Here is a 23311-nt window from a genome sequence, read left to right on the forward strand (position 1 = left end):
TTCGGCGCCACTTCTCTCCCCCTGGCTATCGGCGCCGGCATGGGGGGGCCGGCACCGATAGTCAGGGGGACAGAACGGGCAGCGGCGCCGATAGCCAGGGGGAGAGAAGGGCCGGCAGCAGGGCTCTAGACTGACCGTGGTATACCCGATAAATACGGTACTTGGGTGGAATTAAAAATTCCACCGTCCTGCCAGCTTCACAGGGGCAGAACACCCCACTTGTGCTGCTGTTAGGACTAAGGGAAAACAAATTAACGCTTCTTTATTCTGTGGGTCAATACGATTAATGATCCCCGTGTTATTCGCTTTTCTATAATTGTACCGCTTAAAAAAAAATCTCAAACCATTTTAACAAAATTAGTGTGTTTAGAAATTGCCCTATATTGACCACCTATAACTTTGGCATTTTTCCGTATATGGGCGATATGAGGGTAATTTTTTGCGCCATGATCTGTAGTTTTTATCAGTACCACATTTGCTTAGGTTTTACTTTTTATAAATCTTTTATAAAAAAAATTTGTAATGAAATGTGAATTGGACTTTAAAAAAAAAAAAATTACATTTAAGCCTCTCACCGTACGGGTTAATTAACAATATATTTTAATAGTTCAGACTTTTACGCACGCGGCGATACCAAATATGTGTCTTAAATTTTTTTTACGCTTTTTTGGGGGGTAAAATGGGAAAAACGGACGTTTTACTTTTTTATTGGGGGAGGGGATTTTTCAAATTTTTTTACTTTACACATATATATATATATATATATATATATATATATATAGTCCCAAAATAATGCAGCACTACTTATCCAGTCCAGCAAACAATGGTGGTGCCAGCGTCCAAAAAAAAGACTCGATCAAAGTCCTCCATAGACAGAAACCAAAAACAGGCGCAGCACTCCAAAAAATAGTGTGATTTAATATCTCATGTCAGCATTACTAATGCTGACATGAGATATTAAATCACACTATTTTTTGGAGTGCTGCGCCTGTTTTTGGTTTCTATATATATATATATATATATATATATAATTTTTTTTTTTTACACTTATGTCCCCACAGGGGACTATCTATAACAATCATTTGATTACTAATACTGATCAGTGTTATGTATAGGACATAGCACTGATCAGTATTATCGGTGATCTTCTTGTATTGTTTGCTCGATCTCAGACCAGAGCAGAAGACCCCGGGAGACGGCCAGAGCCAGGTGAGGGGACCTCCGGCCACCATGCTGGATGATCAGATCCCCGCAGCAGCGCTGCGGGCGATCCAATCATCCAAAGTACCGCACTGCCGCAGATGCCGTGATCTGTATTGATCACGGCATCTGAGGGGTTAATGGCAGACATTACCGGTGGGTCCCTGGCTGTTGATAGCAGCCAGGATCTGCCGCACCGGAACGGTGCTGGCGGTCATGGCAGCGCGTAAATGTACGTCATGGTGCGTTAAGTACCACGGCATCATGACGTCCATTTACGTCCATTGTCGTTAAGGGGTTAAAGATGTGTTATTAATTAGAGAACATTGTCAATATACAACATACAAATCACCGTTTTAGTTAATAAGCCCCTTGAAGACGACTAAGTTAATGATCAGAAAAATATTCCTTAATATAAAAGTTTCATAAAGTCATTAGAATTGTTAGGAAAATGTGTTCGTTTAGTAAATTGGTCATTAATATTCATAACTCCGGCAGAATCCCATCCTCGTCGCCATTTGTTGTGGTTCATGTGCCTCAGGGGTTAACAAAATGTCTGCCAACCACCTGGTGAGTGTAGACCCAAAATGTCCGACCCAACCATGTGGTCAGTGAATACAATATTACAAAGCCCAGGTACATTACCGTATATACCCGAATATAAGCCGAGGCCCCTAATTTCACCCCAAAAACCCAGGAAAAGTTATTGACTCAACTATAAGCCTAGGGTGGGAAATACATCATCCCCCCCCCCCGTCATCCCCCCGTCATCATCCAGACCCCCGTTATCACCCCGTCACCATCCCCCTCGTCACCATCCCCCTCGTCATCATCCAGACCCCCATTACTATCACCCCGTCACCATCCCCCTCGTCACCATCCCCCTCGTCATCATCCAGACCCCCATTATTATCATCCCCGTCACCATCCCCCTCGTCATCATCCCCCCCTGTCATTCACACCCCCATTATTATCACCCCCGTCACCATCCCCCTCGTCACCATCCCCCTCGTCATCATCCAGACACCCATTATTATCACCCCGTCACCATCCCCCTCGTCACCATCCCCCTCGTCATCATCCAGACCCCCATTATTATCACCCCGTCACCATCCCCCTCGTCACCATCCCCCTCGTCATCATCCAGACACCCATTATTATCACCCCGTCACCATCCCCCTCGTCACCATCCCCCTCGTCATCATCCAGACCCCCATTATTATCACCCCCGTCACCATCCCCCTCGTCATCATCCCCCCCTGTCATTCACACCCCCATTATTATCACCCCCGTCACCATCCCCCTCGTCACCATCCCCCTCGTCATCATCCAGACACCCATTATTATCACCCCGTCACCATCCCCCTCGTCACCATCCCCCTCGTCATCATCCAGACCCCCATTATTATCACCCCCGTCACCATCCCCCTCGTCATCATCCCCCCCTGTCATTCACACCCCCATTATTATCACCCCCGTCACCATCCCCCTCGTTATCATCCAGACCCCGGTCATTAACACTCCCTGTCATTTTCAGCCTCTTCATCATCCCCCCCCTTCATCATCACCGCCTGTCAATCCCTTCTCAGTGGTCTTCAACCTGTGGACCTCCAGATGTTGCAAAATTACAACTCCCAGCATGCCCGGACAGGTCCGAAGGTTGAAGACCACTGCGTGGGCCTTCGTCATCGTGCCAGACCCCCCTTTTGTTTTCTACTCACCTCCCCTCGGTGGGAAGGAAGGGTGAGCTGGTCCGGACCATCTATGCAGCAGGGACCGTCCGGTGGGGATGGTTAGTCGTTCCAGGCTGTCCATCTTCACCGGGAGGCCCTCTTCTCCGCTCCGGGCCGGCCCTGGACTAGTTACGCTGCATTGACGACGATGCGCAGGAAGTCACGGACATCTGCTGCCCACGAACGTCCTCGTTTGAGATGAGCGAACATACAGTAAATTTGATTCGTCACAAACTTCTCGGCTCAGCAGTTGATGTCTTTTCCTGCATAAATTAGTTCAGCTTTCAGGTGCTCCCGTGGGCTGGAAAAGGTGGATACAGTCCTACGAGACTCTTTCCTAGGAATGCATCCACCTTTTCCAGCCCACAGGAGCACCGGAAAGCTGAACTAATTTATGCAGGAAAAGTCATCAACTGCCGAGCCGAGAAGTTAGTGACAAATCGAATTTACTGTAAGTTCGCTCATCTCTAGTCCTCGTGCGTCGTCGTCAATGCAACGTCACTAGTCCAGGGCCGGCCCGGAGCGGAGAAGAGGGCCTCCCGGTGAAGATGGACAGCCCAGAATGACTAACCCTCCCCACCGGACGGTCCCTGCAGCATAGATGGCCAAAGATGGACGACCCGGACCAGCTCACCCTTCCTTCCCACCGAGGGGAGTTGAGTAAAAAACAAAAGGGGGGTCTGGATGATGACGCAGGCCGCAGTGGTCTTCAACCTGCGGACCTCCAGATGTTTCAAAACTACAACTCCCAGCATGCCCGGACAGCCGATGGCTGTCCGGGCATGCTGGGAGTTGTAGTTTTGCAACATTTGGAGGTCCGCAGGTTGAAGACCACTGAAAGGGATTGACAGGCGGAGATGGACGGACCATCCCCTCACAGCTAAAGCCAGAAACGTTATTTTGTTCACTCGAGTATAAGCAGAGGGGGGCGCTCGGCTTATACTCGAGTATATACGGGAGACACTAAGCAGAATTAGTGGAGTCTAAATGTATTTATAAGAACCTAAAGACCAACCTATAATATGAGGAATTCTGGGGGAGTTCTATCCTAACAGGTAACAAACAATATGGACAATCACTCAGAATGCAGCAAAAGATAATAATGTGTTATAAGATAATAATGTGTAATAAGGTAATACTGTGTAATAAGGTAATACTGTGTAATAAGATAATAATGTGTAATAAGATAATACTGTGTGATAAGGTAATACTGTGTAATAAGATAATACTGTGTAATAAGGTAATACTGTGTAATAAGATAATACTGTGTGATAAGATAATACTGTGTGATAAGATAATAATGTGTAATAAGGTAATACTGTGTAATAAGGTAATACTGTGTGATAAGGTAATACTGTGTAATAAGGTAATACTGTGTAATAAGGTAATACTGTGTAATAAGATAATACTGTGTGATAAGATAATACTGTGTGATAAGATAATAATGTGTAATAAGGTAATACTGTGTAATAAGGTAATACTGTGTAATAAGATAATAATGTGTAATAAGATAATACTGTGTGATAAGGTAATACTGTGTAATAAGATAATACTGTGTAATAAGGTAATACTGTGTGATAAGGTAATACTGTGTGATAAGATAATACTGTGTGATAAGATAATAATGTGTAATAAGGTAATAATGTGTTATAAGATAATAATGTGTAATAAGGTAATACTGTGTAATAAGGTAATACTGTGTGATAAGGTAATACTGTGTAATAAGATAATAATGTGTAATAAGGTAATACTGTGTGATAAGGTAATACTGTGTGATAAGGTAATACTGTGTAATAAGATAATACTGTGTAATAAGGTAATAATGTGTAATAAGGTAATACTGTGTGATAAGGTAATACTGTGTAATAAGATAATACTGTGTAATAAGATAATAATGTGTAATAAGGTAATACTGTGTAATAAGATAATAATGTGTAATAAGGTAATACTGTGTGATAAGGTAATACTGTGTGATAAGGTAATACTGTGTAATAAGGTAATACTGTGTGATAAGGTAATACTGTGTGATAAGGTAATACTGTGTAATAAGATAATAATGTGTAATAAGGTAATACTGTGTGATAAGATAATACTGTGTAATAAGGTAATACTGTGTGATAAGGTAATACTGTGTAATAAGATAATAATGTGTAATAAGGTAATACTGTGTGATAAGATAATACTGTGTAATAAGGTAATACTGTGTGATAAGGTAATACTGTGTGATAAGGTAATACTGTGTAATAAGATAATAATGTGTAATAAGGTAATACTGTGTGATAAGATAATACTGTGTAATAAGATAATAATGTGTAATAAGGTAATAATGTGTTATAAGATAATAATGTGTAATAAGGTAATACTGTGTAATAAGGTAATACTGTGTGATAAGGTAATACTGTGTAATAAGATAATAATGTGTAATAAGGTAATACTGTGTGATAAGGTAATACTGTGTGATAAGGTAATACTGTGTGATAAGATAATACTGTGTGATAAGATAATACTGTGTAATAAGGTAATACTGTGTGATAAGGTAATACTGTGTAATAAGATAATAATGTGTAATAAGGTAATACTGTGTGATAAGATAATACTGTGTAATAAGGTAATACTGTGTGATAAGGTAATACTGTGTGATAAGGTAATACTGTGTGATAAGATAATACTGTGTAATAAGGTAATACTGTGTGATAAGGTAATACTGTGTAATAAGATAATGTGTAATAATGTGTAATAAGATAATACTGTGTGATAAGGTAATACTGTGTAATAAGATAATACTGTGTGATAAGGTAATACTGTGTAATAAGATAATACTGTGTAATAAGGTAATACTGTGTAATAAGGTAATACTGTGTAATAAGGTAATACTGTGTAATAAGGTAATACTGTGTAATAAGGTAATACTGTGTGATAAGGTAATAATGTGTAATAAGATAATACTGTGTAATAAGGTAATACTGTGTAATAAGGTAATACTGTGTAATAAGGTAATACTGTGTAATAAGGTAATACTGTGTAATAAGGTAATACTGTGTAATAAGGTAATACTGTGTAATAAGGTAATACTGTGTAATAAGGTAATACTGTGTGATAAGGTAATACTGTGTAATAAGGTAATACTGTGTAATAAGGTAATACTGTGTAATAAGGTAATACTGTGTGATAAGGTAATACTGTGTGATAAGGTAATACTGTGTGATAAGGTAATACTGTGTGATAAGGTAATACTGTGTAATAAGGTAATACTGTGTGATAAGGTAATACTGTGTAATAAGGTAATACTGTGTGATAAGGTAATAATGTGTAATAAGGTAATACTGTGTGATAAGATAATACTGTGTAATAAGGTAATACTGTGTGATAAGGTAATACTGTGTGATAAGGTAATACTGTGTGATAAGATAATACTGTGTGATAAGGTAATACTGTGTGATAAGGTAATAATGTGTAATAAGATAATAATGTGTTATAAGATAATAATGTGTAATAAGGTAATACTGTGTAATAAGATAATACTGTGTAATAAGGTAATACTGTGTAATAAGATAATACTGTGTAATAAGGTAATACTGTGTAATAAGGTAATACTGTGTAATAAGGTAATACTGTGTAATAAGGTAATACTGTGTAATAAGATAATACTGTGTAATAAGGTAATACTGTGTAATAAGGTAATACTGTGTAATAAGATAATACTGTGTAATAAGATAATACTGTGTAATAAGGTAATACTGTGTAATAAGATAATACTGTGTAATAAGGTAATACTGTGTAATAAGGTAATACTGTGTAATAAGGTAATACTGTGTAATAAGGTAATACTGTGTAATAAGATAATACTGTGTAATAAGGTAATACTGTGTAATAAGGTAATACTGTGTAATAAGATAATACTGTGTGATAAGATAATACTGTGTGATAAGGTAATACTGTGTAATAAGGTAATACTGTGTAATAAGGTAATACTGTGTAATAAGGTAATACTGTGTGATAAGGTAACACTGTGTGATAAGGTAACACTGTGTAATAAGGTAATACTGTGTAATAAGGTAATACTGTGTGATAAGGTAATACTGTGTGATAAGGTAACACTGTGTGATAAGGTAACACTGTGTAATAAGGTAATACTGTGTAATAAGATAATAATGTGTAATAAGATAATACTGTGTAATAAGGTAATACTGTGTAATAAGGTAATACTGTGTGATAAGGTAATACTGTGTAATAAGGTAATACTGTGTAATAAGGTAATACTGTGTAATAAGATAATAATGTGTAATAAGGTAATACTGTGTAATAAGGTAATACTGTGTAATAAGGTAATACTGTGTGATAAGGTAATACTGTGTGATAAGGTAATACTGTGTGATAAGGTAATACTGTGTGATAAGGTAATACTGTGTAATAAGGTAATACTGTGTAATAAGGTAATACTGTGTAATAAGGTAATACTGTGTGATAAGATAATACTGTGTAATAAGGTAATACTGTGTAATAAGGTAATACTGTGTAATAAGGTAATAATGTGTAATAAGATAATAATGTGTAATAAGGTAATACTGTGTGATAAGGTAATACTGTGTGATAAGGTAATACTGTGTAATAAGGTAATACTGTGTGATAAGATAATACTGTGTGATAAGATAATACTGTGTGATAAGGTAAAACTGTGTAATAAGGTAATACTGTGTAATAAGGTAATACTGTGTAATAAGGTAATACTGTGTAATAAGGTAATACTGTGTAATAAGGTAATACTGTGTAATAAGGTAATACTGTGTGATAAGATAATACTGTGTAATAAGATAATAATGTGTAATAAGGTAATACTGTGTGATAAGGTAATACTGTGTGATAAGGTAATACTGTGTAATAAGATAATAATGTGTAATAAGGTAATACTGTGTGATAAGGTAATACTGTGTGATAAGATAATAATGTGTAATAAGATAATAATGTGTAATAAGGTAATACTGTGTAATAAGGTAATACTGTGTAATAAGGTAATACTGTGTAATAAGGTAATACTGTGTAATAAGGTAATACTGTGTGATAAGATAATACTGTGTAATAAGATAATAATGTGTAATAAGGTAATACTGTGTGATAAGGTAATACTGTGTGATAAGGTAATAATGTGTAATAAGGTAATACTGTGTGATAAGGTAATACTGTGTGATAAGGTAATACTGTGTGATAAGGTAATACTGTGTGATAAGGTAATACTGTGTGATAAGATAATAATGTGTAATAAGATAATAATGTGTAATAAGGTAATACTGTGTGATAAGGTAATACTGTGTGATAAGGTAATACTGTGTGATAAGGTAATACTGTGTAATAAGATAATGATGTGTAATAAGATAATACTGTGTAATAAGGTAATACTGTGTAATAAGGTAATACTGTGTGATAAGGTAATACTGTGTGATAAGGTAATACTGTGTGATAAGATAATACTGTGTAATAAGGTAATACTGTGTAATAAGGTAATAATGTGTGATAAGGTAATACTGTGTGATAAGATAATAATGTGTAATAAGGTAATAATGTGTGATAAGGTAATACTGTGTGATAAGGTAATACTGTGTGATAAGATAATAATGTGTAATAAGATAATAATGTGTAATAAGGTAATACTGTGTGATAAGGTAATACTGTGTAATAAGGTAATACTGTGTGATAAGGTAATAATGTGTAATAAGGTAATACTGTGTGATAAGGTAATACTGTGTGATAAGATAATAATGTGTAATAAGGTAATAATGTGTGATAAGGTAATACTGTGTGATAAGGTAATACTGTGTAATAAGGTAATACTGTGTAATAAGGTAATACTGTGTGATAAGGTAATACTGTGTGATAAGGTAATACTGTGTAATAAGGTAAAACTGTGTAATAAGGTAATACTGTGTAATAAGGTAATACTGTGTAATAAGGTAATACTGTGTAATAAGGTAATACTGTGTAATAAGGTAATACTGTGTGATAAGATAATACTGTGTGATAAGATAATACTGTGTAATAAGATAATAATGTGTAATAAGGTAATACTGTGTGATAAGGTAATACTGTGTGATAAGATAATAATGTGTAATAAGATAATAATGTGTAATAAGGTAATACTGTGTGATAAGGTAATACTGTGTGATAAGGTAATACTGTGTGATAAGGTAATACTGTGTAATAAGGTAATACTGTGTGATAAGATAATACTGTGTGATAAGATAATACTGTGTGATAAGGTAATACTGTGTAATAAGATAATGATGTGTAATAAGATAATACTGTGTAATAAGGTAATACTGTGTAATAAGGTAATACTGTGTGATAAGGTAATACTGTGTGATAAGGTAATACTGTGTGATAAGATAATACTGTGTAATAAGGTAATACTGTGTGATAAGGTAATAATGTGTAATAAGGTAATAATGTGTGATAAGGTAATAATGTGTAATAAGGTAATACTGTGTAATAAGGTAATACTGTGTAATAAGATAATACTGTGTAATAAGGTAATACTGTGTGATAAGGTAATACTGTGTGATAAGGTAATACTGTGTGATAAGATAATACTGTGTGATAAGATAATACTGTGTGATAAGGTAATAATGTGTAATAAGGTAATACTGTGTAATAAGGTAATACTGTGTGATAAGGTAATACTGTGTAATAAGGTAATACTGTGTGATAAGATAATACTGTGTAATAAGGTAATACTGTGTGATAAGATAATACTGTGTGATAAGGTAATACTGTGTAATAAGATAATACTGTGTGATAAGGTAATACTGTGTGATAAGGTAATACTGTGTGATAAGGTAATACTGTGTAATAAGGTAATACTGTGTAATAAGATAATAATGTGTAATAAGATAATACTGTGTAATAAGGTAATACTGTGTAATAAGATAATACTGTGTAATAAGGTAATACTGTGTAATAAGATAATACTGTGTGATAAGGTAATAATGTGTAATAAGGTAATACTGTGTAATAAGGTAATACTGTGTAATAAGATAATACTGTGTAATAAGGTAATACTGTGTAATAAGGTAATACTGTGTAATAAGATAATACTGTGTAATAAGATAATACTGTGTAATAAGGTAATACTGTGTAATAAGGTAATACTGTGTAATAAGATAATACTGTGTAATAAGGTAATACTGTGTAATAAGATAATACTGTGTGATAAGGTAATACTGTGTGATAAGGTAATACTGTGTGATAAGGTAATACTGTGTAATAAGGTAATACTGTGTAATAAGGTAATACTGTGTGATAAGATAATACTGTGTAATAAGGTAATACTGTGTGATAAGGTAATACTGTGTGATAAGGTAATACTGTGTGATAAGGTAATACTGTGTGATAAGGTAATACTGTGTAATAAGGTAATACTGTGTGATAAGGTAATACTGTGTAATAAGGTAATACTGTGTAATAAGGTAATACTGTGTAATAAGATAATAATGTGTAATAAGATAATAATGTGTGATAAGGTAATACTGTGTGATAAGGTAATACTGTGTGATAAGGTAATACTGTGTAATAAGATAATAATGTGTAATAAGGTAATACTGTGTGATAAGATAATAATGTGTGATAACATAATACTGTGTGATAAGATAATACTGTGTAATAAGGTAATACTGTGTGATAAGGTAATACTGTGTGATAAGGTAATAATGTGTGATAAGGTAATACTGTGTGATAAGGTAATACTGTGTGATAAGGTAATACTGTGTAATAAGGTAAAACTGTGTAATAAGGTAATACTGTGTAATAAGGTAATACTGTGTAATAAGGTAATACTGTGTAATAAGGTAATACTGTGTAATAAGGTAATACTGTGTGATAAGATAATACTGTGTGATAAGATAATACTGTGTAATAAGATAATAATGTGTAATAAGGTAATACTGTGTGATAAGGTAATACTGTGTGATAAGATAATACTGTGTGATAAGATAATACTGTGTGATAAGATAATACTGTGTAATAAGATAATAATGTGTAATAAGGTAATACTGTGTAATAAGGTAATACTGTGTAATAAGGTAATACTGTGTGATAAGGTAATACTGTGTAATAAGGTAATACTGTGTGATAAGGTAATACTGTGTGATAAGGTAATACTGTGTGATAAGGTAATACTGTGTAATAAGATAATAATTAGTAATAAGGTAATACTGTGTGATAAGATAATAATGTGTGATAACATAATACTGTGTGATAAGATAATAATGTGTAATAAGGTAATACTGTGTGATAAGATAATAATGTGTGATAACATAATACTGTGTGATAAGGTAATACTGTGTAATAAGATAATAATGTGTAATAAGGTAATAATGTGTAATAAGATAATAATGTGTAATAAGGTAATACTGTGTGATAAGGTAATACTGTGTGATAAGGTAATAATGTGTGATAAGGTAATACTGTGTGATAAGGTAATACTGTGTGATAAGGTAATACTGTGTAATAAGGTAAAACTGTGTAATAAGGTAATACTGTGTAATAAGGTAATACTGTGTAATAAGGTAATACTGTGTAATAAGGTAATACTGTGTGATAAGATAATACTGTGTGATAAGATAATACTGTGTAATAAGATAATAATGTGTAATAAGGTAATACTGTGTAATAAGGTAATACTGTGTAATAAGGTAATACTGTGTGATAAGGTAATACTGTGTAATAAGGTAATAATGTGTAATAAGGTAATACTGTGTAATAAGGTAATACTGTGTAATAAGGTAATACTGTGTGATAAGATAATACTGTGTGATAAGATAATAATGTGTAATAAGGTAATACTGTGTAATAAGGTAATACTGTGTAATAAGGTAATACTGTGTGATAAGATAATACTGTGTAATAAGATAATAATGTGTAATAAGGTAATACTGTGTAATAAGGTAATACTGTGTGATAAGGTAATACTGTGTGATAAGGTAATACTGTGTAATAAGGTAATAATGTGTAATAAGGTAATAATGTGTAATAAGGTAATACTGTGTGATAAGGTAATACTGTGTGATAAGGTAATACTGTGTAATAAGGTAATACTGTGTGATAAGGTAATACTGTGTGATAAGGTAATACTGTGTGATAAGGTAATACTGTGTGATAAGGTAATACTGTGTAATAAGGTAATACTGTGTAATAAGATAATAATGTGTAATAAGATAATAATGTGTAATAAGGTAATACTGTGTAATAAGGTAATACTGTGTGATAAGGTAATAATGTGTAATAAGGTAATACTGTGTGATAAGGTAATACTGTGTGATAAGGTAATACTGTGTGATAAGGTAATACTGTGTAATAAGGTAACACTGTGTAATAAGGTAATACTGTGTAATAAGATAATACTGTGTAATAAGGTAATACTGTGTGATAAGGTAATACTGTGTAATAAGGTAATACTGTGTGATAAGGTAATACTGTGTAATAAGATAATAATGTGTAATAAGATAATACTGTGTGATAAGGTAATACTGTGTGATAAGGTAATAATGTGTGATAAGGTAATACTGTGTGATAAGGTAATACTGTGTGATAAGGTAATACTGTGTGATAAGGTAATACTGTGTAATAAGGTAATACTGTGTAATAAGGTAATACTGTGTAATAAGGTAATACTGTGTGATAAGATAATACTGTGTAATAAGGTAATACTGTGTAATAAGGTAATACTGTGTGATAAGGTAATACTGTGTGATAAGGTAATACTGTGTGATAAGATAATACTGTGTAATAAGGTAATACTGTGTAATAAGGTAATACTGTGTGATAAGATAATAATGTGTAATAAGGTAATAATGTGTAATAAGGTAATACTGTGTAATAAGGTAATACTGTGTGATAAGATAATACTGTGTAATAAGGTAATACTGTGTAATAAGGTAATACTGTGTGATAAGGTAATACTGTGTAATAAGATAATGTGTAATAATGTGTAATAAGGTAATACTGTGTGATAAGGTAATACTGTGTAATAAGGTAATACTGTGTAATAAGATAATACTGTGTGATAAGGTAATACTGTGTAATAAGGTAATACTGTGTAATAAGGTAATACTGTGTGATAAGATAATAATGTGTAATAAGGTAATACTGTGTGATAAGGTAATACTGTGTGATAAGATAATACTGTGTAATAAGATAATAATGTGTAATAAGGTAATACTGTGTAATAAGGTAATACTGTGTGATAAGGTAATACTGTGTGATAAGGTAATACTGTGTGATAAGATAATACTGTGTAATAAGGTAATACTGTGTGATAAGGTAATACTGTGTGATAAGGTAATACTGTGTGATAAGGTAATACTGTGTGATAAGGTAATACTGTGTAATAAGGTAATACTGTGTAATAAGATAATAATGTGTAATAAGATAATAATGTGTAATAATGTGTAATAAGATAATACTGTGTAATAAGGTAATACTGTGTAATAAGATAATAATGTGTAATAATGTGTAATAAGATAATAATGTGTAATAAGATAATGTGTAATACTGTGTAATAAGGTAATACTGTGTAATAAGGTAATACTGTGTGATAAGGTAATACTGTGTAATAAGATAATGATGTGTAATAAGATAATACTGTGTAATAAGGTAATACTGTGTGATAAGGTAATACTGTGTGATAAGGTAATACTGTGTGATAAGGTAATACTGTGTAATAAGGTAATACTGTGTAATAAGGTAATACTGTGTAATAAGGTAATACTGTGTGATAAGGTAATACTGTGTGATAAGGTAATACTGTGTGATAAGGTAATACTGTGTGATAAGATAATACTGTGTGATAAGGTAATACTGTGTAATAAGATAATAATGTGTAATAATGTGTAATAAGATAATAATGTGTAATAAGATAATAATGTGTAATAATGTGTAATAAGATAATACTGTGTAATAAGGTAATACTGTGTAATAAGATAATAATGTGTAATAATGTGTAATAAGATAATGTGTAATAAGATAATGTGTAATACTGTGTAATAAGGTAATACTGTGTAATAAGGTAATACTGTGTAATAAGGTAATACTGTGTAATAAGATAATAATGTGTAATAATGTGTAATAAGATAATAATGTGTAATAAGATAATGTGTAATACTGTGTAATAAGGTAATACTGTGTAATAAGGTAATACTGTGTAATAAGGTAATACTGTGTGATAAGGTAATACTGTGTGATAAGGTAATACTGTGTGATAAGGTAATACTGTGTAATAAGGTAATACTGTGTGATAAGGTAATACTGTGTAATAATGTGTAATAAGATAATAATGTGTAATAAGATAATAATGTGTAATAAGATGATGTGTAATAAGATAATGATGTGTAATAAGATAATGATGTGTAATAAGATAATGATGTGTAATAAGATAATAATGTGTAATAAGATAATGTGTAATAATGTGTAATAAGATAATGTGTAATAAGATAATGTGTAATAAGATAATAATGTGTAATAAGATCATTTGTAATAAGATGATGTGTAATAAGATAATAATGTGTAATAAGGTAATGATGTGTAATAAGGTAATGATGTGTAATAAGGTAATGATGTGTAATAAGGTAATACTGTGTAATAAGATAATGATGTGTAATAAGATAATGATGTGTAATAAGATAATGTGTAATGTGTAATAAGATAATAATGTGTAATAAGATCATTTGTAATAAGATGATGTGTAATAAGGTAATGATGTGTAATAAGGTAATGATGTGTAATAAGATAATGATGTGTAATAAGGTAATGATGTGTAATAAGATAATGATGTGTAATAAGATAATGATGTGTAATAAGATATAATGTGTAATAAGATAATAATGTGTAATAAGATGATGTGTAATAAGGTAATGATGTGTAATAAGGTAATACTGTGTAATAAGATAATGATGTGTAATAAGATAATGATGTGTAATAAGATAATAATGTGTAATGTGTAATAAGATAATAATGTGTAATAAGATCATTTGTAATAAGATGATGTGTAATAAGGTAATGATGTGTAATAAGGTAATGATGTGTAATAAGATAATGATGTGTAATAAGGTAATGATGTGTAATAAGATAATAATGTGTAATAAGATGATGTGTAATAAGGTAATGATGTGTAATAAGGTAATACTGTGTAATAAGATAATGATGTGTAATAAGATAATGATGTGTAATAAGATAATGTGTAATGTGTAATAAGATAATAATGTGTAATAAGATCATTTGTAATAAGATGATGTGTAATAAGGTAATGATGTGTAATAAGGTAATGATGTGTAATAAGATAATGATGTGTAATAAGGTAATGATGTGTAATAAGATAATGATGTGTAATAAGATAATGATGTGTAATAAGATATAATGTGTAATAAGATAATAATGTGTAATAAGGTAATGATGTGTAATAAGGTAATGATGTGTAATAAGGTAATGATGTGTAATAAGGTAATGATGTGTAATAAGATGATGTGTAATGTGTAATAAGATAATGATGTGTAATAAGATAATGATGTGTAATAAGGTAATGATGTGTAATAAGATAATGATGTGTAATAAGATAATGATGTGTAATAAGATATAATGTGTAATAAGATAATAATGTGTAATAAGATGATGTGTAATAAGATAATGATGTGTAATAAGATAATGATGTGTAATAAGGTAATGATGTGTAATAAGGTAATGATGTGTAATAAGATAATGATGTGTAATAAGGTAATGATGTGTAATAAGATAATGATGTGTAATAAGATATAATGTGTAATAAGATAATAATGTGTAATAAGATGATGTGTAATAAGGTAATGATGTGTAATAAGGTAATGATGTGTAATAAGGTAATGATGTGTAATAAGATGATGTGTAATGTGTAATAAGATAATGATGTGTGATAATATGATGTGTAATGTGTAATAAGATAATGATGTGTAATTAGATAATGATGTGTGATAAGATAATGATGTGTGATAAGATAATGATGTGTGATAAGATAATAAAGTGTAATACTAAGATAATGATGTGTAATAAGATAATAAACATATTCTAGTTAATCACTTGTAATAATAATGAGACGATTATCTCTGTCACATGATGGATATAAGATCAAGGCGATCCGAGGGATTTCCTCCAGAAATGATCCCGTTCTCTTCTCACATCCCAGGATCTTACATGATAAATGTAATGATGGCGGATGGATCGGCCCTTGGTGACCCATGAGGCCCTGGAACCTGGAGGACGACATCTTGGAAAATGTTCCGGCCACAGCCAGAGGTGGAAAAAGAAAGAGACCCCAACTAGTGCTGGGCGGTATGCCGATAATAGCCGATAATGTCTACCAGAATATCAGTATAAGTTATCGGCTATCGGAGTATCAGTATCGGCCCTAAAAAAATCGTTATCGGTCGATCCCTAATCTGGAGGTCCGTAGGTTGAAGACCACTGCTCTATACTGTATCCCTATACCCGGGCTGCAAAAGGTAAACAAAATAAACTTTAACGCACCTTCCCCGTCAGTCCGGACTTACTTCCTAAGGAATGGAACGTCGGAGAGCCGTCAGCCTATCAGCGGCCGCAGCGATGTTCCGCCTCCACCAGTGATATAAGGAGCTCCGACCGGCTTCTTACATGACAGTACGCTCAACCTATCACCGGTGGAGGCGGAACATCGCTGGGGCCGCTGATAGGCTGACGGCTCTCCGACGTTCCATTCCCTAGGAAGTAAGTCCGGACCGACGGGGAAGGTGCGTTAAAGTTTATTTTGTTTACCTTTTGCAGCCCGGGCATAGGGATACCGCATTGTTATCTTATATCTAGAAGAAGCCCCTGCCAGATTCTCCCCCCTCCAGGTTATTCCCATAAGCCCCTCCGAGGAGCAGTCAAGCTGGTCTATGACAATAGACAGGTTGTTACATTGACATTAACCCTTCCTGTGTTGATAAGATGGCATTTAACTCTGTGAAGCTTATGGGAATAAAAACACAAATATAGCAAATAAAATGTCCTATTCATATCCAGAACAATCCCATTGCCGTAAAACACCATTTCTAAATGGCGCTGCAGCACAGGAGGATTATGAAGCGAGGAGGCGCTGAGCTCGTATCATACCCACACGGTCCCGGTGGCTAATGCCGGACATCGCTGTTCAGACAGATATCCGGCAGTGACTCTTTAGACGTAGCGATCAAAGTTTATCGCCGCGTCTAAAGTGAAAGCTTCCCGGCAGCTCAGTCGGGCTGATCGGGACAATCGCGGTAAAATCGCTCAGTTAAGAAGCATCAGGAAGGTCCCTTAACTGCCTCCTGTGACCCGCCTCCTGTGACCCGCCTCCTGTGACCCGCCTCCTGTGACCCGCCTCCTGTGCGTTTGATTGCTCCAACCTGAAATCCAGACATGAGCAATCATCCGCCGATAACACTGATCAATGCAAAGTCATTGGGGGGATTTATCATTGTGTCTATTGTAGAGACAGTTCTACCCCTTTACCCTCTTGTCTGTGGTACCCTCTTGCTCCGAATTTATTAAGGCTGTACACTCCTTTGATAAATCTTGTGCACGCGCGCCCCTCCTCTAACCGCACGCTCTTTCTCTACCTCACAGTATAAGTGGACGTAGGGACTTTGGTCTATTGCTTTGAGGTCGGATTCCATTGAGGTTTTTTGTCAATCAGCAAAAAACGCCAGAAAAACTGTCCCAGCCTTTTCTTGTGTTTTGTCAGTTTTTCTTGCGTTTTTGCCTGTGTGTGGAAACAAAAAAATTTACTACATTTTATATTTTTTTTCTTAGAAAATTTAGATACGTGAATATGGAGGAGTATGTCAGATTTGGTGGATTGCAACAATGAACAGCGTTTTTTTTTAAATGTCAATAAAAGAGTTAACGAGGGCTGTGGGGGAGTATTTTTTTAAATACATTTTTTTTTCAATGTGTTGTGTTTTTTATAATTGAGTTTTCAGGTTTAGTAGTGGAAGGTGTCTTGTAGACAGAATACATTACTAAGCCAGGGCTAAGCATTAGCCCCCAAAACAGCTAGCGCTAACCCCCAATTATTAACCTGTTACCCACTGCCACAGGGGTGCCGGGATAGTCGGTACCAACAGGCCCGGAGCGTCAAAAATGGCGCTCCTGGGCCTAGGTGGTAAAAGGCTGGTGTTATTTAGGCTGGGGAGGGCCAGTAACAATGGTTCTTACCCACCCTGGTTAAAATTAGGCTGTTTCTGCTTGGTTGGTATCTGTCTGATGAGAGAACCACACACTTTATTCTTAAAATGTATTTATTTATCCCCCCCCCCCAAAAAAAAAAAAAAACGCATAGGGTTCCCCCTATTTTCAGTATCAGCCAGATACCAACCAAGCAGCAACAGCCTGACGTTACCAGGGTGGGCGACCATTGTTACTGGCCCTCCCCAGCCTAAATAACGCCAGCTCTTCCCAGCACCCCTGTGGCGGTGGGTACCGGGGTAATAATTGGATTGTTACAATCCTCCTCCTCATGTAATCTCCTCACTACTGGGGTGACACACTGTAACAACTCTCCTCATGTAATCTCCTTACTACAGGGGTGACACACTGTAACAAACCCCCTCCTCATGTAATCTCCTTACTACTGGGGTGACACACTGTAACAAACCTCCTCCTCATGTAATCTCCTTACTACTGGGGTGACACACTGTAACAAACCTCCTCCTCATGTAATCTCCTTACTACTGGGGTGACACGCTGTAACAAACCTCCTCCTCATGTAATCTCCTTACTACTGGGGTGACACACTGTAACAATTCTCCTCATGTAATCTCCTTACTACTGGGGTGACACACTGTAACAAACCCCCTCCTCATGTAATCTCCTTACTACTGGGGTGACACACTGTAACAATCCTCCTCCTTATGTAATCTCCTTACTACTGGGGTAACACACTGTAACAAACCTCCTCCTCATGTAATCTCCTTAATACTGGGGTGACACACTGTAGCAAACCTTCTCCTCATGTAATCTCCTTACTACTGGGGTGACACACTGTAACAAACCTCCTCCTCATGTAATCTCCTTACTACTGGGGTGATACACTGTAACAAACCTCCTCCTCATGTAATCTCCTTACAACTGGGGTGACACACTGTAACAAACCTCCTCCTCATGTAATCTCCTTACAACTGGGGTGACACACTGTAACAAACCTCCTCTTAATGTAATCTCCTTACTACTGGGGTGACACACTGTAACAAACCTCCTCCTCCTCATGTAATCTCCTTACTACTGTGGTGACACACTGTAACAAACCTCCTCCTCCTCCTCATGTAATCTCCTTACTACTGGGGTGACACACTGTAACAAACCTCCTCCTCATCTAATCTCCTTACTACTGGGGTGACACACTGTAACAATCCTCCTCATGTCATCTCCTTACTACTGGGGTGACACACTGTAACAAACCTCCTCCTCATGTAATCTCCTTACTACTGGGGTGACACACTGTAACAAACCTCCTCCTCGTGTAATCTCCTTACTACTGGGGTGACACACTGTAACAAACCTCCTCCTCGTGTAATCTCCTTACTACTGGGGTGACACACTGTAACAAACCTCCTCCTCGTGTAATCTCCTTACTACTGGGGTGACACACTGTAACAATCCTCCTCCTCGTGTAATCTCCTTACTACTGGGGTGACACACTGTAACAAACCTCCTCCTCGTGTAATCTCCTTACTACTGGGGTGACACACTGTAACAATCCTCCTCCTCATGTAATCTCCTTACTACTGGGGTGACACACTGTAACAAACCTCCTCCTCATGTAATCTCCTTACTACTGGGGTGACACACTGTAACAAACCTCCTCCTCATGTAATCTCCTCACTATTGGGGTGACACATTGTAACAAACCTCCTCCTCATGTAATCTCCTCACTACTGGGGTGACACACTGTAACAAACCTCCTCCTCATGTAATCTCCTTACTACTGGGGTGACACACTGTAACAAACCTCCTCCTCGTGTAATCTCCTTCCTACTGGGGTGACACACTGTAACAAACCTTCTCCTCGTGTAATCTCCTTACTACTGGGGTGACACACTGTAACAATCCTCCTCCTCGTGTAATCTCCTTACTACTGGGGTGACACACTGTAACAAACCCCCTCCTCATGTAATCTCCTTACTACTGGGGTGACACACTGTAACAAACCCCCTCCTCGTGTAATCTCCTTACTACTGGGGTGACACACTGTAACAAACCCCCTCCTCGTGTAATCTCCTTACTACTGGGGTGACACACTGTAACAAACCTCCTCCTCATGTAATCTCCTTACTACTGGGGTGACACACTGTAACAAACCTCCTCCTCATGTAATCTCCTTACTACTGGGGTGACACACTGTAACAAACCTCCTCCTCATGTAATCTCCTTACTACTGGGGTGACACACTGTAACAAACCTCCTCCTCATGTAATCTCCTTACTATTGGGGTGACACACTGTAACAAACCTCCTCCTCATGTAATCTCCTTACTACTGGGGTGAGACACTGTAACAAACCTCCTCCTCATGTAATCTCCTTACTACTGGGGTGACACACTGTAACAATCCTCCTCCTCATGTAATCTCCTTACTACTGGGGTGACACACTGTAACAAACCTCCTCCTCATGTAATCTCCTTACTACTGGGGTGACACACTGTAACAAACCCCCTCCTCATGTAATCTCCTTACTACTGGGGTGACACACTGTAACAAACCCCCTCCTCATGTAATCTCCTTACTACTGGGGTGACACACTGTAACAAACCTCCTCCTCATGTAATCTCCTTACTACTGGGGTGACACACTGTAACAAACCCCCTCCTCATGTAATCTCCTTACTACTGGGGTGACACACTGTAACAATCCTCCTCCTCATGTAATCTCCTTACTACTGGGGTGACACACTGTAACAAACCCCCTCCTCATGTAATCTCCTTACTACTGGGGTGACACACTGTAACAAACCTCCTCCTCATGTAATCTCCTTACTACTGGGGTGACACACTGTAACAAACCTCCTCCTCATGTAATCTCCTTACTACTGGGGTGACACACTGTAACAATCCTCCTCCTCATGTAATCTAATTACTACTGGGGTGACACAATGTAACAAACCTCCTCCTCATGTAATCTCCTTACTACTGGGGTGACACACTGTAACAAACCTCCTCCTCATGTAATCTCCTTACTACTGGGGGGACACACTGTAACAAACCCCCTCCTCATGTAATCTCCTTACTACTGGGGGGACACAATGTAACAAACCTCCTCCTCATGTAATCTCCTTACTACTGGGGTGACACACTGTAACAAACCCCCTCCTCATGTAATCTCCTTACTACTGGGGTGACACACTGTAACAAACCTCCTCCCCATGTAATCTTACTACTGGGGTGACACACTGTAACAAACCCCCTCCTCGTGTAATCTCCTTACTACTGGGGTGACACACTGTAACAAACCTCCTCCTCGTGTAATCTCCTGACTACTGGGGTGACACACTGTAACATACCTTCTCCTCGTGTAATCTCCTTACTACTGGGGTGACACACTGTAACAAACCTCCTCCTCATGTAATCTCCTCACTACTGGGGTCACACACTGTAACAATCCTCCTCCTCATGTAATCTCCTTACTACTGGGGGGACACACTGTAACAAACCCCCTCCTCATGTAATCTCCTTACTACTGGGGGGACACAATGTAACAAACCTCCTCCTCATGTAATCTCCTTACTACTGGGGTGACACACTGTAACAAACCCCCTCCTCATGTAATCTCCTTACTACTGGGGTGACACACTGTAACAAACCTCCTCCCCATGTAATCTTACTACTGGGGTGACACACTGTAACAAACCCCCTCCTCGTGTAATCTCCTTACTACTGGGGTGACACACTGTAACAAACCTCCTCCTCATGTAATCTCCTCACTACTGGGGTCACACACTGTAACAAACCCCCTCCTCATGTAATCTCCTTACTACTGGGGTGACACACTGTAACAAACCTCCTCCTCATGTAATCTCCTTACTACTGGGGTGACACACTGTAACAAACCTCCTCCTCATGTAATCTCCTCACTACTGGGGTGACACACTGTAACAAACCTCCTCCTCATGTAATCTCCTCACTATTGGGGTGACACATTGTAACAAACCTCCTCCTCATGTAATCTCCTCACTACTGGGGTGACACACTGTAACAAACCTCCTCCTCATGTAATCTCCTTACTACTGGGGTGACACACTGTAACAAACCTCCTCCTCATGTAATCTCCTTACTACTGGGGTGACACACTGTAACAAACCCCCTCCTCATGTAATCTCCTTACTACTGGGGTGACACACTGTAACAAACCTCCTCCTCATGTAATCTCCTTACTACTGGGGTGACACACTGTAACAAACCCCCTCCTCATGTAATCTCCTTACTACTGGGGTGACACACTGTAACAAACCCCCTCCTCGTGTAATCTCCTTACTACTGGGGTGACACACTGTAACAAACCTCCTCCTCATGTAATCTCCTTACTACTGGGGTGACACACTGTAACAAACCTCCTCCTCATGTAATCTCCTTACTACTGGGGTGACACACTGTAACAAACCTCCTCCTCATGTAATCTCCTTACTACTGGGGTGACACACTGTAACAAACCTCCTCCTCATGTAATCTCCTTACTACTGGGGTGACACACTGTAACAAACCTCCTCCTCATGTAATCTCCTTACTACTGGGGTGACACACTGTAACAAACCTCCTCCTCATGTAATCTCCTCACTACTGGGGGTGACACACTGTAACAAACCTCCTCCTCATGTAATCCTATATAATTATTACCTGCGACCAGGACCTGATCTGTATCGATTAGATGGGGGCGGTGTAGGACCTGTGATGATGTCACAATCATGTGACCAGTACATGTGGGGGCGGAGAGGGATACTTTTTGGCTGTAGGACCTGTGAGGGTGGTCATGTGATAGATGTGGGCGGAGCTCAGCAGGGCGCTGTAGAATCTGGGTTCAGGACCTGTGAAGAGGATCACGTGATCGCATCAAATAGATCTAAATATATAGGATAAGTGGTGAGTGAGGTAAATATTATTATATATGTGATCCCTGTATGATATATATATATAAGTGAGGATGTGTATGTGATATATGATGTGATCCCTGTATGATATATATAATAAGTGAGGATGTGTATGTGATATATGATGTGATCCCTGTATGATATATATATATAAGTGAGGATGTGTATGTGATATATGATGTGATCCCTGTATGATATATATATAATAAGTGAGGATGTGTATGTGATATATG

General features: G+C 36.6%; 1 protein-coding gene across 3 annotated transcripts in view; it reads left to right on the forward strand.

The window, feature by feature from the left end:
* The first annotated feature begins 22960 nt into the window (after positions 1-22960).
* Positions 22961-23311, forward strand: part of LOC130338370 (zinc finger protein 345-like) — a 42950-nt gene continuing 42599 nt past the window's right edge. For 2 of the 3 annotated variants that reach the window (XM_056553994.1, XM_056553992.1), the window contains exon 1: positions 23011-23070. The gene's annotated coding sequence lies outside the window, so the exon portion shown is untranslated. Of the gene's footprint in view, positions 23071-23311 lie in introns of all 3 variants that reach the window. The other variant, XM_056553993.1, reaches the window with a different exon arrangement.

Source organism: Hyla sarda, unplaced genomic scaffold (assembly GCF_029499605.1).
Source record: "Hyla sarda isolate aHylSar1 unplaced genomic scaffold, aHylSar1.hap1 scaffold_519, whole genome shotgun sequence".
Lineage (NCBI taxonomy): Eukaryota > Metazoa > Chordata > Amphibia > Anura > Hylidae > Hyla > Hyla sarda.